General features: G+C 41.4%; 1 protein-coding gene across 1 annotated transcript in view; it reads left to right on the plus strand.

Moving 5' to 3' along the window:
* The window catches only part of sbk1 (SH3 domain binding kinase 1), a 37,317-nt gene that overhangs the window by 6,199 nt on the left and 12,214 nt on the right, over window positions 1–18,904 (plus strand). The gene's annotated exons all lie outside the window — the stretch shown is intronic.

An 18,904-nucleotide genomic window follows, 5' to 3' on the forward strand; every position in this document is an offset into this window, starting at 1 on the left:
GATTTAGCCATTCCTTTACTTAACACTTTTGACGTGTTTTTTGGGGTCGTTATCCTGTTGGAACACCCAACTGCGCCCAAGACCCAACCTCCGGGCTGATGGAAAAAAAGCGGGGGGGGGGGTATATTGTAGCGTCCCGGAAGAGTTAGTGCTGCAAGGGGTCCTGGGTATTTGTTCTGTTGTGTTTATGTTGTGTTACAGTGCGGATGTTCTCCCGAAATGTGTTTGTCATTCTTGTTTGGTGCTCACAGTGTGGCGCATATTTGTAACAGTGTTAAAGTTGTTTATACGGCCACCCTCAGTGTGACCTGTATGGCTATTGACTAAGTATGCCTTGCATTCACTTGTGTGTGTGTGAAAAGCCGTAGATATTATGTGATTTGGGCCGGCACGCAAAGGCAGTGCCTTTAAGGTTTATTGGCGCTCTGTACTACTCCCTACGTCCGTGTACACAGCGGCACAGCATTTTACGTTATGAAACCGATACCGATCATTTTGAAACCGATACCGATAATTTCCGATATTATCGGACATCTCTACTCAGGACCTTCGTATTGTGAGGCACATGCACTAACCCCTGTTCCATCGTGCTGCCTAAAGTCTATCCTATACTATTAATTACATTTCAATTCATTTCAATGGGGAATGGTCGTCGTAAGTAAAACCGAACCCTACGAAAAATGTCTGGGACAAAAACCGAGGTACCGGTGTTTGTGATGAAGTTCCTTGACGATTTTAGGTTGTCCTGAAGAATTTGGAGGTAATCCTCCTTTTTCATTGTCCCCATTTACTCTCTGTAAAGCACCAGTTCCATTGGCAGCAAAACAGGCCCAGAGCATAATACCACCACCACCATGCTTGACGGTAGGTATGGTGTTCCTGGGATTAAAGGCCTCACCTTTTCTCCTCCAAACATATTGCTGGGTATTGTGGCCAAACAGCTCAATTTTTGTTTCATCTGACATCACATGGACAAAGATAAGACCTTCTGGAGGATGAAACAATACCCAGCAATATGTTTGGAGGAGAAATCACTCTATCACAAAAAAAATAAGAGTTGTAGAAATGATTGGAAACTGAAGACAGCCATGACATTATGTTCTTCACAAGTGTATGTAAACTTTTGACCACGACTGTATATGCCACATATCACAAACCGCTACATAACAATAAGGAGTGGGACAGGAGGACACACACATTAGCAGCGCCATCATTTCTATGTTAGTTAAATTGCTAACATTATCAAGGACTTTTGTGAAGTTTGAAAACAAAAAAATTCTGCCATTTAAGTATGAAAGTTATAGAAAACAAAATCAAAAATTTTAAAGAGGCTGTTTACAACTTGCTCACATTTACATTTTTCACAGCCATCCTTGTCTCTGTTGTGTCCTTGAGCAGGGCACTTCACCCTTGCTCCTGGTGGGTCGTGGTTAGTTAGGACCTTGCATGGCAGCTCCCGCCATCAGTGTGTGAATGTGTGTGTGAATGGGTGAATGTGGAAATAGTACCTTTGAGTACCTTGAAGGTAGAAAAGCGCTATTCAAGTATAACCCATTTACCATTTTTGCAATGCATTTTTTGGTATAATAATAATAACACCTTAGCAAAACAGCTTACAGGTTACAAAAACCTGTTTTTGGATGCTGACATATGACATACACGCGCACCAGGTAAGTAAAATGCTTTTTTTTTAATAATATGTCAAAAAAAAAGAAGTGATTTTTGAAAATTATTAATAATTTACAGTCGAGATGAATAGGAATCGCGATTCATATGTGAATTCTTTAACACCCCTGATTATTATATACTGCATTATTGTTTGTAAATATAACAATAAATACTTAAATATCTGCTTGTCACCTTGACTTTAGATTTCAAAGCAAATTATCCATCAATTTGTACGCACACAAATCAAATAATCAAATGCATAGGCAATTGTGCAATACTATAATGAGGCGATTATGCTTTTACATTCTTACATTCACTGTTACAAGCGGCCCTCTGAGGCAGAGGTGGGACCAAGTCATTGTTTTGCAAGTCACAAGTAAGTCTCAAGTCTTTGCCCTCAAGTCCGAGTCAAGTCCCGAGTCAAGACAGGCAAGCCCCGAGTCAAGTCCAAAGTCAAGACTGGAAAGTCTCAAGTCAAGTCCTAAGTCCTGCATTTTGAGTTTCGAGTCCTTTCAAGTCCTTTTAACCACAGACTAATATATTAACACAGATTGTGTATGCTTTTCAAACGCTGTATTTATTTATTAAAACAAGTGCATTTTAAATTGCAGGAAAGAAAATTGTGCTGACATTGCACTTTATAATAGCACTATTAACCAGTCATTTTAAACATTAACTCATTCCTTTACAGAACAAACACATTGAAAAATAAAGTGCAAATGTACTTATTTGTACAAAAGTGTTAACATTGAAAAAACATGACATATACGTGAACATAACAAAAAAGTTGTACTTTTTATATGTCAGGGCCCTATGCTGCATTGCATCTGCAAAAGACCAAATTAGCCAAGAGTCTGTCAGTCATTTGTGCACGATGGGGGCGTAGTATGATGCCACCATGGCTGAAAACTCGCTCCACTGGAGCACTGGAGGCAGGCACTGCCAAGACTCTCATGGCCACTCGGAACAGTGAAGGAAGAGTCTTCATGTTCAATGCCCAGAACAAAAGGGGGGAGAGAGTTGTTTTGGGTTGGTGCACTACTTGTAAGTGTATCTTGTGTTTTTTATGTTGATTTAATTAAAAAAAGAAAAAGAAAAAAGATTTCTTGTGCGGCCCGATACCAATCGATCCACGGACCAGTACCGGGCCGCGGCCCGGTGGTTGGGGACCACTGAGGTAAACAACCAACAGTATGTCAGAAAGCTAGCTAAAACGGTACACATATTCATAATATAGTATACATTTTAACTGACCTTTATTTTACTATTTTTATCTTTTTTTAGGTGGCTAAAATACGCGGTGCTGCTGACCGCCGTCTAACGTTACGTGTGATATATTGACTAACGTAACCCTGCTTAAAAAAAAATCACTGAACAAAAAGTATGAATAAGGTAGTGAACTGCAACAGATTCCCGTGTTTGCAATAACGTTATAACGTTAGCAGTGAGTTTACAGCCTCACTGATTTAACTACACAGCAAATAAAAGTCACGTTACTTAGCCAATAAACGTTATCGTACATTCAAAACTTACCGTTCTTTGTGCAACTTCAAATGCCGGACGAAGTTGGAAGTTGTTGCCTCTCCATCAGTAATTTTCGAACTGCATGTGTTGCATACTGCAAACCGTTTTGTGTTGACCACCTCGTAATTTTTATACCCAAACAAAATTATTTTAGGTATCATTTTTTGTTCACTGGCGTGTGGTTTGGACATGTCTTCTTCGTTGGTTGTCCTGCAATTTGATTGGATGAATGCTGTGTGATGAAAACAAAGTAGATCTAATTTGATTGGCTGTTGTACTGAGACCACACCAGCTGACACACGCAACGCTGATAGACAAGTACACAATGAAAAATACGGAGCGCTCCCGAATAACTTTTTCATCTTTGGGTTTTGGGGAAAGTAGCAAGTCATGTCAAGTCATGTCAATTCAAAAGGCTCAAGTCCAAGTGAAGTCACAAGTCATTGATGTTAAAGTCTAAGTCGAGTTGCAAGTCTTTTTACATTTTGTCAAGTCGAGTCTAAAGTCATCAAATTCATGACTCGAGTCTGACTCGAGTCCAAGTCATGTGACTCGAGTCCACACCTCTGCTCTGAGGGCACCCATGACTCCGATGTGGCCCTCGATGAAAACAAGTTCCACACCCCTGCCCTAGGAGATGCAATAATAATAACAATATAATCATAATAATATTGATGCATTATTTTTCGGATTATCAACAAAAAATAATACTAAGTGAATCAGATAATCTCTACTTTACTCTCTTCAATTTGACATATTTATAATTATATTTAAGTAAATAATGATGAATGATTATTTGAATTCATATCATTGCCATTTTTTCCGCACTCTTTAAAAAAAACAAACATGTTTTAAAAAAAACCAAAAAAAAACCCATACTTATTAAAGATGGGATGTAAATATTGCACTAACATTTTGACATCAAAATAACCTCATGCAAGGTTAGCATATTTGCTAAGGGAAAATTGATGGATAGATGGCATAGCTTTATTTGAAGATGTGTGGCAAAGCCAGATTATTTACTAATTAGTGGGCGTATAAACGGTACGGCATTTCAGATGCAACATCATGTCCATGAAAACCCGGTAAATCAATTATTTCCAAAGTAGCGGTTGATGGATTTTTCCCATATTAATTAAAGTACCACTGATAGTCACACACACACTGTGTGGTGAAATTACCCTCTGCATTTGACTCATCCCCTTGTTCCACCCTCTGGGAGGTGAGGGGAATCATTTTTGGTGATTTAACCCCCAATTCCAACCCTGGATGCTGAGTGCCAAGCAGGGAGGTAATGGGTCCCATTTTTATAGTCTTTGGTATGACTCGGCCGGTCGGTTTGAACGCACGACCTACCAATTTGGTGCTCATAAACAGACTCTATATTACAATTCAAACAACCCTGAAAAAAAAGCTACTTTGGAAACTCCGTGTGATGTAGCACAGTGTAACATCACTGCAAGATACAGCCACAAAAAGTACTTACCCCAATCTCACAAGGTTTTGGGGAAACCAGCTTTTTCTTGGCTCACTTTTGTGCTTGGATTGCGAACAAAAATTCGGGTTAGGAGCCTCCCAAACCAGCAGTCGGCGTGGCAAATACCACAGGGAACTCTGTAAGATTCGACCTAAACATACAGCAGGGACAAGATTCATATGACCTAATTTCTAGGTGGATCTTGCCTGTGCTGAAAACGATGGAAAGCGCCACTCTTTGGTGAAAGTTGGAATTTCCACAAAGATATGCATCACAACCCAACCCATCCATCTATCCATCCATTTTCTACCGCTTGTCGCGGGGGGTGCTGGAGCCTATATCAGCTGCATTCGGGTGGAAGGCGGCGTACACCATGGACAAGTCGCCACCTCATCACAGGGCCAACACAGATAGACAGACAACATTCACACTCACATTCAAACACTAGGGCCAATTTCGTGTTGGCAATCAACCTATCCCCAGGTGCATGTCTTAACACAACCCAATTTGTCACGTTTCATGTGTCGGGTAAACCGTGACAAATGGGGCCCATATAAATCCCCTTTCCACTGTATGGTGTCTGACTCGCTAGCATCAGTCGGTAACTTTGTTTTTCCAAACATGGTAAGGAAGAAAATGAGTGTGGAGAAGAAGAAGCTGATGGTATTCATTGAATTAAATAAATAAATCATCAAAAACATGGCTGAGGTGTGCCGTGGAAATGTAGCCGACTTAGCGAAGCAGTTGGGTCTTTATTCTCGAGTTTGCGCTTAAAAAGTGTATTTCTACACGCTTGCAGTTACGCACGTTTCTCTTGTTCGTATTCACCAGCCTGCGGACACGCCCACCCCGAGTAAATTAAGGAAAAGTGCTTAAATCGGGGGTCATTACAAATGAGGTGGACTTTGTCATGGCACCTTTTTTTTTAGTTGAGTGAAAGCTGAAAAAGTTTGTTTTTCTTACTCAAAAGCAGGGTATGTAAAACATTTTTTTCCCCGCAAGTTGGCGCCGGTGTAGTGGCTGCTGGTTGCAGGAGCTCTGTGCTCTTGTGTGTCCTCCTTTGTGTTCTTCATGCTTCCCTCTGCTTTTCATGTGTTTTTCGCATATCGGTGGCAACTTTCATGACTTCCGCTTTCATGACTTCGGCCTTATCGGTGCTATTTTGTGAACTTTTGGATCTGCTGGCTCTCCGGGCACACTAAGTTTAGAGACCGGAGGAGATTGTTGAGGAAGAGACTGCGTTGTGTGTCGGGATGGACGAGCTTCTCGGAGCCCTGGCTGGATGAGCATGTATCGGACACTTCGGTCTTTCCTGACGGATTCTTGTTCGCCCGCGCGGACTGGACATTAGCCGAAAGCTTGTGGGCAGCCTATGACGGATTTGGCTCTCTGGTTTGGGATGAATAAAGTCTATCCATCCATCCATCCATTTTCTACCGCTTGTCCCTTTTGGGGTCGTGGGGGGTGCTGGAGCCTATCTCAGCTGCATCGGGCGGAAGGCGGGGTACACCCTGGACAAGTCGCCATCTCATCGCAGGGCCAACACAGATAGACAGACAACATTCACACTCACATTCACACACTAGGGGCAATTTAGTGTTGCCAATCAACCTATCCCCAGGTGCATGTCTTTGGAGGTGGGAGGAAGCCGGAGTACCCGGAGGGAACCCACGCAGTCACGGAGAGAACATGCAAACTCCATACAGAAAGATCCAGAGCCTGGGATTTAACTCAGGACTACTCAGGACTAGAGATGTCCGATAATGGCTTTTTTGCCGATATCCAACATTCCGATATTGTCCAACTCTTAATTACCGATTCCGGTATCAACCGACACCGATATATACAGTCGTGGAATTAACACATTATTATGCCTAATTCTGTTGTGATGCCCCGCTGGATGCATTAAACAATGTAACAAGGTTTTCCAAAATAAATCAACTCAAGTTATGGAAAAAAAGCGGGGGGGGGGGGGGGGGGGGGGTGTATATTGTAGCGTCCCGGAAGAGTTAGTGCTGCAAGGGGTCCTGGGTATTTGTTCTGTTGTGTTTATGTTGTGTTACGGTGCGGATGTTCTCCCGAAATGTGTTTGTCATTCTTGTTTGGTGTGGGTTCACAGTGTGGCGCATATTTGTAACAGTGTTAAAGTTGTTTATACGGCCACCCTCAGTGTGACCTGTATGGCTGTTGACTAAGTATGCCTTGCATTCACTTGTGTGTGTGTGAAAAGCCGTAGATATTATGTGATTTGGGCCGGCACGCAAAGGCAGTGCCTTTAAGGTTTATTGGCGCTCTGTACTACTCCCTACGTCCGTGTACACAGCGGCACAGCATTTTACGTTATGAAACCGATACCGATCATTTTGAAACCGATACCGATAATTTCCGATATTATCGGACATCTCTACTCAGGACCTTCGTATTGTGAGGCACATGCACTAACCCTTGTTCCATCGTGCTGCCTAAAGTCTATCCTATACTATTAATTACATTTCAATTCATTTCAATGGGGAATGGTCGTCGTAAGTCAATCAATCAATCAATCTTTATTTATATAGTCCTAAATCACAAGTGTCTCAAAGGGCTGCACAAGCCACAACGACATCCTCGGTACAAAGCCCACATACGGGCAAGGAAAAACTCACCCCAGTGGGACGTCGATGTGAATGACTATGAGAAACCTTGGAGAGGACCGCATATGTGGGTAACCCCCCCCCTCTAGGGGAGACCGAAAGCAATGGATGTCGAGTGGGTCTGACATAATATTGTGAGAGTCCAGTCCATAGTGGATCCAACATAATAGTAAGAGTCCAGTCCATAGTGGGGCCAGCAGGACACCATCCCGAGCGGAGACGGGTCAGCAGCGCAGAGATGTTCCCTGCCGATGCACAGGCGAGCGGTCCACCCCGGGTCCCGACTCTGGACAGCCAGCACTTCATCCATGGCCACCGGACCTGTGCCCCCCCCCCCTCAAGGAAAAGGGGAGCAGAGGAGAAAAGAAAAGAAACGGCAGATCAACTGGTCTAACAGGGGGGCTATTTAAAGGCTAGAGTATACAAATGAGTTTTAAGATGGGACTTAAATACTTCTACTGAGGTAGCATCTCTAATTGTTACCGGGAGGGCATTCCATAGTACTGGAGCCCGAATAGAAAACGCTCTATAGCCCGCAGACTTTTTTTGGGCTCTGGGAATCACTAATAAGCCGGAGTTCTTTGAACGCAGATTTCTTGCCGGGACATATGGTACAATGCAATCGACAAGATAGGACGGAGCTAGACCGTGTAGTATTTTATACGTAAGTAGTAAAACCTTAAAGTCACATCTTAAGTGCACAGGAAGCCAGTGCAGGTGAGCCAGTATAGGCGTAATATGATCAAACTTTCTTGTTCTTGTCAAAAGTCTAGCAGCCGCATTTTGTACCAACTGTAATTTTTTAATGCTAGACATAGGGAGCCCCGAAAATAATACGTTACAGTAATCGAGACGAGACGTAACGAACGCATGAATAATGATCTCAGCGTCGCTAGTGGATAAAATAGAACGAATTTTAGCGATATTACGGAGATGAAAGAAGGCCGTTTTAGTAACACTCTTAATGTGTGACTCAAACGAGAGAGTTGGGTCGAAGATAATACCCAGATTCTTTACTGATTCGCCTTGTGTAATTGTTTGGTTGTCAAATGTTAAGGTGGTATTATTAAATAAATGTCGGTGTTTAGCAGGACCGATAATCAGCATTTCCGTTTTCTTGGCATTGAGTTGCAAGAAGTTAGCGGACATCCATTGTTTAATTTCATTAAGACACGCCTCCAGCTGACTACAATCCGGCGTGTTGGTCAGCTTTAGGGGCATGTAGAGTTGGCTGTCATCAGCATAACAATGAAAGCTAACACCGTATTTGCGTATGATGTCGCCTAGCGGCAGCATGTAAATACTAAAGAGTGCAGGGCCAAGAACCGAACCCTGAGGAACTCCGCACGTTACCTTAACATAGTCCGAGGTCACATTATTATGGGAGACGCATTGCATCCTGTAAATTAAAACCGAACCCTACGAAAAATGTCTGGGACAAAAACCGAGGTACCGGTGTTTGTGATGAAGTTCCTTGACGATGGCGGCACACGCAAGGATGTCATTATTTCATCAGGTGCACTTTTCAGGAACGGAAATTACAGACTGAAGATTTGTTTCCGTGCTGACGGAGGATACAAACATGCCTGACATATAACAAGCCGCGTTAAAGCGCTCACAGATTTTGAAGCTACACGAGTGGGACTGGATTTAATAACCCACAGATGTCGACGTGTGCCTGGAGCTCATCTGTATGAGGAGCGGCGGCCTTGTCTTCGGCCACCTGAGAGGACAGGAAGTGAGTCCAAAGATCAGCGAGGCGTGTTTGCGATGGTCAAGAGTGAACGCCGGATCACAGCTGCTCCGTGCAACACAAGGGGAGCTTTTATGCACCCTTTGAGTGGTCTTTCTACCTCGGAGGCAGTGTGTGGATCACACCTACAGCTGCAGAACATTTCAGCGCTCTCATTAATCCCGTTTCAAAGAGGAAACGGGCTGATGGGTCTCGCTATTAGGGGGGGAGTCAGTAATGTGATTATAGTCCATGCTGGAGAGAGTAAACTAGTGCCCTGCTGCAGGCTGTGTCTAGCAGTCCGTCCTGTTTGAATATTTAAACCACAAAACTTGGGCCTAAAACTTGTCTGGATAGGGATCAAGTTTTGTTTAGTTGTTGCCTCCCTGAAGGCAGTGGGCACACTAAGCATGAGGAGGCAACAGATTTCTTACATAATCATTTCCAGCCTTAAACGACGACGTTTGATCTGCAGATGCAACACACGCTTTCTATTTTCTGCAAGCGATGTTTATTTTCCTCCTGGACCAAGAACAAGCTTTGCAAATTGTCACTTCCTACTTCACTTGGCCGACGTGACTATATTTGCCAAGCTCTACCCACACAATATCCAGATAAACACGTCTTGTACCACCTTCTCGGGACTATATATAGTATGCATACAATAACATGAAGATGCTCGTTATTATCATTATTAGGTGCACCAATATAAAGTTAAAGTACCAATGATTGTCACACACACACTAGGTGTGGCGAAATTATTCTCTGCATTTGACCCATCACCCTTGATCACCCCCTGGGAGGTGAGGGGAGCAGTGGGCAGCAGCGGTGACCGCGCCCGGGAATCATTTTTGGTGATTTAACCCCCAATTCCAACCCTTGATGCTGAGTGCCAAGCAGGAAGGTAATGGGTCCCATTTTTATAGTCTTTGGTATGACTCGGCCGGGGTTTGAACTCACAACCTACCGATCTCAGGGCGGACACTCTAACCACTAGGCCACTGAGTAGGTATGATTTGTTTTGATCAATATGATCAAAACAAGAAATTCTGCGTTATCAAAGATAACTACAGTGGAACCTCGATGTACAAACTTACCAAGGGGATGGGTCAAATGCAGAGGACAAATTTCACCACACCTACACTGCAAAAACTGAAATCTAGGTACGATGAAATATCTCAAATAAGGGTGATATTTGCTTATTTTTTTGTCTGATAAGATAATTCTTCTCACTAAGCAGATTTTATGTTAGAGTGTTTTACTTGTTTTAAGTGTTTTGGTCCTAAATTATGTCAGTAAGATATTACAGCTTGTTGCTGAGATTTTATCAATCAATCAATCAATCTTTATTTATATAGCCCTAAATCACAAGTGTCTCAAAGGGCTGCACAAGCCACAACGACATCCTCGGTACAAAGCCCACATACGGGCAAGGAAAAACTCACCCCAGTGGGACGTCGATGTGAATGACTATGAGAAACCTTGGAGAGGACCGCATATGTGGGTAACCCCCCCCCTCTAGGGGAGACCGAAAGCAATGGATGTCGAGTGGGTCTGACATAATATTGTGAGAGTCCAGTCCATAGTGGATCCAACATAATAGTAAGAGTCCAGTCCATAGTGGGGCCAGCAGGACACCATCCCGAGCGGAGACGGGTCAGCAGCGTAGAGATGTTCCCAGCCGATGCACAGGCGAGCGGTCCACCCCGGGTCCCGACTCTGGACAGCCAGCACTTCATCCATGGCCACCGGACCTGTGCCCCCCGCCCCTCAAGGAAAAGGGGAGCAGAGGAGAAAAGAAAAGAAACGGCAGATCAACTGGTCTAACAGGGGGGCTATTTAAAGGCTAGAGTATACAAATGAGTTTTAAGATGGGATTTAAATGCTTCTACTGAGGTAGCATCTCTAATTGTTACCGGGAGGGCATTCCATAGTACTGGAGCCCGAATAGAAAACACTCTATAGCCCGCAGACTCTTTTTGGGCTCTGGGAATCACTAATAAGCCGGAGTTCTTTGAACGCAGATTTCTTGCCGGGACATATGGTACAATGCAATCGACAAGATAGGACGGAGCTAGACCGTGTAGTATTTTATACGTAAGTAGTAAAACCTTAAAGTCACTTCTTAAGTGCACAGGAAGCCAGTGCAGGTGAGCCAGTATAGGCGTAATATGATCAAACTTTCTTGTTCTTGTCAAAAGTCTAGCAGCCGCATTTTGTACCAACTGTAATTTTTTAATGCCAGACATAGGGAGACCCGAAAATAATACGTTACAGTAGTCGAGACGAGACGTAACGAACGCATGAATAATGATCTCAGCGTCGCTAGTGGATAAAATAGAACGAATTTTAGCGATATTACGGAGATGAAAGAAGGCCGTTTTAGTAACACTCTTAATGTGTGATTCAAACGAGAGAGTTGGGTCGAAGATAATACCCAGATTCTTTACTGATTCGCCTTGTGTAATTGTTTGGTTGTCAAATGTTAAGGTGGTATTATTGAATAAATGTCGGTGTTTAGCAGGACCGATAATCAGCATTTCCGTTTTCTTGGCGTTGAGTTGCAAGAAGTTAGCGGACATCCATTGTGTTTTACTTGTTTTAAGTGTTTTGGTCCTAAATTATGTCAGTAAGATATTACAGCTTGTTGCTGAGATTTGATGACCTATATTGAGTAAAACATGCTTGGAACTAGAATATCAACTGATGCAAAGCTGTGTCATCAACACTCACAAGTATAAAACTACTTTTAAAAGTAATCATTTCTTATTTCAGGCATGGAAAAAAAAATCATGACTTTGACACAAATGTGTCTCATATTAAAACAGATGACAGCCAAATGGACTTTGCTGTTTGATTTTCAACGAAACAATAGAAAATATGTAGTCATATAGTAATACAGTTGTTATTAGTGAAAATATACTTATTTTAAGTAGGGATGTCCGATAATGGCTTCAAGCATGAAAAAAAAAAAATCATGATGCCGAGCGCATATCATTAAGTCAAGATAATGGCACTAGCATTCACTTAATTTGAGAATATTTTTCAACATATTGAGCAAAAAGGTCTCTTTTTTTTCTACCAAGAAAAGTGTACTTGTTTTTAGTGAGAATATACTTATTTTAAGGTATTTTGGGGTTCATTGAGGTTAGCTAATTGTACTTGTTTTGGAAAGTCTTGACAAGCCGAATGTTCTTGTTCTATTGGCAGATAATTTTGCTTAGTTCAAATAAAATACCCCTAATTTTTGGATTTTTTTTTCTTGTTTTTGAACACTGACTTTTTGCAGTGTAGTGTGTGTGTGACAATCATTGGTACTTTAACTTTAACTTTAACTTTAATTGGTTCTGAAATAAGGGGCGCAAATCAAAAAAGTTTGTATAGTGAAGCAAATTTCTCCATTAGAAACAATGTAAATATGAATAATGGGTTACAGCTAGAGATGTCCGATAATATCGGCCTGCTGATATTATCGGCCGATAAATGCATTAAAATGTTATATTGGAAATTATCGGTATCGGTTTTTTTTAATTATCGGTATGTTTTTTTTTTTTAAATTTAATTTAATTATTATTTTTTATTATTAAATCAACATAAAAAACACAAGATACACTTACAATTAGTGCACCAACCCAAAAAACCTCCCTCCCCCATTTACACTCATTCACACTCATTCACACAAAAGGGTTGTTTCTTTCTGTTATTAATATTGTGGTTCCTACATTATATATCAATATATATCAATACAGTCTGCAAGGGATACAGTCCGTAAGCACACATGATTGTGCGTGCTGCTGGTCCACTAATAGTACTAACCTTTAACAGCTAATTTGACTAATTTTCATTAATTACTAGTTTCTATGTAACTGTTTTTATATTGTTTTACTTTCTTTTTTATTCAAGAAAATGTTTTTAATTGATTTATCTTATTTTATTTTATAATTTTTTTTTTAAAAAGTACCTTATATTCACCATACCTGGTTGTCCAAATTAGGCATAATAATGTGTTAAATCCACGACTGTATGTATCGGTTGATATCGGTATCGTTTGATATCGGTATCGGTAATTAAAGAGTTGGACAATATCGGAATATTGGATAAAGGCAAAAAGCCATTATCGGACATATAGTTACAGCCTCGACAAAAGTCCCTATTTTAGTGAAGGTTTGTACACTCAGAACTCGGGTTGTACGGTATACCGGTATTAGTATAGTACCCCGATACTAATGAATCATATTCGGTACTATACCGCCTCTAAAAAGAATCGGTCCCCCATCCCCCCCGATCCCCCATCGTCGTCACGTCGTGTCATTGCTGGATTACGAGCAGAGGAGCATGTTCGGCAACGCACAATCACGGAGTACTTACAAGCAGACACAGTGTGTAGACAGAAAAGGGAGAACGGACGCATTTTGGTTTAAAAACTAAAGATAAAGGTGACGTTATAACACTGAAACGCCCTCAGGAAGAGGTGCTTTGAGACATGGCTAGCTTGCGGGTAACGTCCAGCCCCAGTCTGCAGTGTTTTAGCTACTTCTAACGAAGCAGTTAGTGAAATAAATATTATTTAAACAGAAATGACAATGAACATTATTACACTACAAATGGAGCAATACAAATATCAATAGCAATAGCACTATTGATAATAAGTAATAACAATAATTACCTCTATTATCAACAATACATATATGTAATGATAACTTGAAAAAGAAAGCAGATAAATGGAGGGGAAGAAAAATAAGCAAACTGTATTAACCTGGTAGATTGTTATAGTAATAATAGGTTAAGCTTTGTCGGTGTGCCATCTGTTAACCAGTGTCCCCTAGGGCAACAACGTTAATATATGTTTGATGAAACGTGATTATATGCATGAGTGTATGTATGTATATGTACTTGTATACAGGTAAAAGCCAGTAAATTAGAATATTTTGAAAAACTGTTGGAACTTGAAATCTCCATCTCCATAGAGCAGGTCAGCAGCAGGAAGCATGAAGTGCTCTAAAACTTGCTGGTAGACGGCTGCGTTGACCCTGGATCTCAGGAAACAGAGTGGACCGACACCAGCAGATGACATGGCACCCCAAACCATCACCCAACCATGCAAATTTTGCATTTCCTTTGGAAATCGAGGTCCCAGAGTCTGGAGGAAGACAGGAGAGGCACAGGATCCACGTTGCCTGAAGTCTAGTGTAAAGTTTCCACCATCAGTGATGGTTTGGGGTGCCATGTCATCTGCTGGTGTCGGTCCACTCTGTTTCCTGAGATCCAGGGTCAACGCAGCCGTCTACCAGCAAGTTTTAGAGCACTTCATGCTTCCTGCTGCTGACCTGCTCTATGGAGATGGAGATTTCAAGTTCCAACAGGACTTGGCGCCTGCACACAGCGCAAAATCTACCCGTGCCTGGTTTACGGACCATGGTATTTCTGTTCTAAATTGGCCCGCCAACTCCCCTGACCTTAGCCCCATAGAAAATCTGTGGGGTATTGTGAAAAGGAAGATGCAGAATGCCAGACCCAAAAACGCAGAAGAGTTGAAGGCCACTATCAGAGCAACCTGGGCTCTCATAACACCTGAGCAGTGCCAGAAACTCATCGACTCCATGCCACGCCGCATTAACGCAGTAATTGAGGCAAAAGGAGCTCCAACCAAGTATTGAGTATTGTACATGCTCATATTTTTCATTTTCATACTTTTCAGTTGGCCAACATTTCTAAAAATCCCTTTTTTGTATTAGCCTTAAGTAATATTCTAATTTTGTGACACACGGAATTTTGGATTTTCATTTGTTGCCACTTCAAATCATCAAAATTAAATGAAATAAACATTTGAATGCATCAGTCTGTGTGCAATGAATAAATATAATGTACAAGTTACACCTTTTGAATGCAATTACTGAAATAAATCAAGTTTTTCAAAATATTCTAATTTACTGGCTTTTACCTGTATGTAATGATAACTTGAAAAAGAAAGCAGATAAATGGAGGGGAAGAAAAATAAGCAAACGGTATTAACCTGGTAGATTGTTATAGTAACAATAGGTTAAGCTTTGTCGGTGTGCCATCTGTTAACCAGTGTCCCCTAGGGCAACAACGTTAATATATGTTTGATGAAACGTGATTATATGCATGAGTGTATGTATGTATATGTACTTGTATATGTACAGTATGTGTATATGTACGTTTGTACTGCGAATGTATACGTACAGTATGTGTATATGTAAGTTTGTACAGTGAATGTCTATGTACAGTATGCATACTTGCCAACCCTCCCGATTTTCCCGGGAGACTCCCGAATTTCAGTGCCCGTCCCGAAAATCTCCCGGGGCAACCATCCTCCCGAATTCCTCCCGAATTTCCACTCGGACAACAATATTGGGGGCGTGCCTTAAAGGCACTGCCTTTAGTGTCATTTACAACCTGTCGTCACGTCCGCTTTACCTCCATACAAACAGCGTGCCGGACAAGTCACATAATGTATGCGGCTTTTGCACACACATAAGTGAATGCAACGCATACTTGATCAAAAGCCATACAGGTCACACTGAGGGTGGCCGTATAAACAGCTTTAACACTGTTACAAATATGTGCCACACTGTGAACCCACACCAAACAAGAATGACAAAAACATTTCGGTAGAACATCCGCACCGTAACACAACATAAACACAACAGAACAAATACCCAGAACCCCTTGCAGCACTAACTCTTCCGGGACGCTACAATATACACCCCCGCTACCACCAAACCCCGCCCTCCCCCAACCCCGCCCACCCCATCTCCCGAATTCGGAGGTCTCAAGGTTGGCAAGTATGACAGTATGTGTATATGTATGTTTGTACTGTGGATGTATACATACAGTATGTCCTGTTTAGACTGCAGTATTGTCCAATTAAGTACACTTAGTATGTATGTCTAGCTTGTGTGCTATTGTGTGCTTAGCTGTTGTGTGGCTACTAGCTCCTAGTAGCAGAGGTGGGACCAAGTCATTGTTTTGCAAGTCACAAGTAAGTCTCAAGTCTTTGCCCTCAAGTCCGAGTCAAGTCCCGAGTCAAGACAGGCAAGCCCCGAGTCAAGTCCAAAGTCAAGACTGGAAAGTCTCAAGTCAAGTCCTAAGTCCTGCATTTTGAGTTTCGAGTCCTTTCAAGTCCTTTTAACCACAGACTAATATATTAACACAGATTGTGTATGCTTTTCAAACGCTGTATTTATTTATTAAAACAAGTGCATTTTAAAATTGCAGGAAATAAAATTGTGCTGACATTGCACTTTATAATAGCACTATTAACCAGTCATTTTAAACATTAACTCATTCCTTTACAGAACAAACACATTGAAAAATAAAGTGCAAATGTCCTTATTTGTACAAAAGTGTTAACATTGAAAAAACATGACATATACGTGATATACGGCGTGGCGCAGTGGAAGAATGGCCGTGCGCTTGAAGGTAGAAAAGCGCTATACAAGTACAACCCATTTATCATTTATTTATAACATAACAAAAAAGTTGTACTTTTTATATGTCAGGGCCCTATGCTGCATTGCATTTGCAAAAGACCAAATTAGCCAAGAGTCTGTCAGTCATTTGTGCACGATGGGGGCGTAGTATGATGCCACCATGGCTGAAAACTCGCTCCACTGGAGCACTGGAGGCAGGCACTGCCAAGACTCTCATGGCCACTCGGAACAGTGAAGGAAGAGTCTTCATGTTCAATGCCCAGAACAAAAGGGGGGAGAGAGTTGTTTTGGGTTGGTGCACTACTTGTAAGTGTATCTTGTGTTTTTTATGTTGATTTAATTAAAAAAAGAAAAAAAAAAAATTATTTCTTGTGCGGCCCGATACCAATCGATCCACGGACCAGTACCGGGCCGTGGCCGGGTGGTTGGGGACCACTGAGGTAAACAACCAACAGTATGTCAGAAAGCTAGCTAAAACGGTACACATATTCATAATCCATCCATCCATCCATTTTCTTCCGCTTATTCCCTTTTTGGGGTCGCGGGGGGCGCTGGAGCCTATCTCAGCTACATAATATAGTATACATTTTAACTGACCTTTATTTTACAATTTTTGTCTTTTTTTAGGTGGCTAAAATACGCGGTGCTGCTGACCGCCGTCTAACGTTACGTGTGATATATTGACTAACGTAACCCTGCTTAAAAAAAATCACTGAACAAAAAGTATGAATAAGGTAGTGAACTGCAACAGATTCCCGTGTTTGCAATAACGTTATAACGTTAGCAGTGAGTTTACAGCCTCACTGATTTAACTACACAGCAAATAAAAGTCACGTTACTTAGCTAATAAACGTTATCTTACATTCAAAACTTACCGTTCTTTGTGCAACTTCAAATGCCGGACGAAGTTGGAAGTTGTTGCCTCTCCATCAGTAATTTTCGAACCGCATGTGTTGCATACTGCAAACCGTTTTGTGTTGACCACCTCGTAATTTTTATACCCAAACAAAATTATTTTAGGTATCATTTTTTGTTCACTGGCGTGTGGTTTGGACATGTCTTCTTCGTTGGTTGTCCTGCAATTTGATTGGATGAATGCTGTGTGATGAAAACAAAGTAGATCTAATTTGATTGGCTGTTGTACTGAGACCACACCAGCTGACACACGCAACGCTGATAGACAAGTACACAATGAAAAATACGGAGCGCTCCCGAATAACTTTTTCATCTTTGGGTTTTGGGGAAAGTAGCAAGTCATGTCAAGTCATGTCAATTCAAAAGGCTCAAGTCCAAGTGAAGTCACAAGTCATTGATGTTAAAGTCTAAGTCGAGTTGCAAGTCTTTTTACATTTTGTCAAGTCGAGTCTAAAGTCATCAAATTCATGACTCGAGTCTGACTCGAGTCCAAGTCATGTGACTCGAGTCCACACCTCTGCCTAGTAGCCTATAGCCTACCATGTTTACCTTTTGTAAATGACTTCACTAGAATGTAAAAATAGACCAACCTTGTGTGCTTATTGGAGGACATTTAGATGTTAACGGTCTGTCCTGCTTTGCACAAGTAAACACGCTGCAGGACTGCTTGTATCGGAGCTTATATCATCATATCTCATTGGTTTAAACGAGATAGGACATTGACAATGAGTGCCGTGGTTGATTTGGATGCTTGATTATTTTCATATGGTTTCATTTTATAGCCAGTACATTCTTAGCTTGCAATGTGCCACAGATATCAACAGGTAATGGCGTTTGCTTCCCAGAAAACATATGGCCGGCTTTACCGGCATATGCACACCTGCTCCTATTGATTTTCTCATCACTCTGTGCCAGTAAGTGCTGCAAGGCCAGTCATTCATGCTTGTGGCTGCACGTGAACACTGGCCAAAGTGATCTGGAGGGACACAGGAAGTCTAATACATGTACTCAAAGGCCTCTCCCTTCGCATATATACTCTCCTGCGAAATTGATTTTATGTTAATGAGCGTCTGTTAAAACACAAGATTTAGTCTTCCTTTGGGATATGCAATGAAAACTACATCATGTGGACATTAGCTAGCAAAAAAAAAAAAGCATTTTAACAGTTGGAGGCTTTTATCCAGCAAGAATCTTTATAGGATAGGATAGGGTAGGTTAGACTTTATTCATCCCACAATGGGGATTTTCTGTAGTTGTAGTGCAGATTTTACATACAGTAAAAAAAAGTAAAATGTGACCTTAAAATGAGGAATATTAATAATTACCACCTATGCACATACACACATATTGCACACTAAATGATGGCAGTATGTACAAATAATAAAACTACAACACACTAATATAAATATTGTAATCTGTTTTGTTTCTTGGTGTGCAAAATATTTGTAAAATATATAGTGTTTCTGTTTTATTATTTGTACAGTCTTATGGCTGTGAGTTA

Source organism: Nerophis lumbriciformis, linkage group LG11 (genome assembly GCF_033978685.3).
Source record: "Nerophis lumbriciformis linkage group LG11, RoL_Nlum_v2.1, whole genome shotgun sequence".
Taxonomy (NCBI): domain Eukaryota; kingdom Metazoa; phylum Chordata; class Actinopteri; order Syngnathiformes; family Syngnathidae; genus Nerophis; species Nerophis lumbriciformis.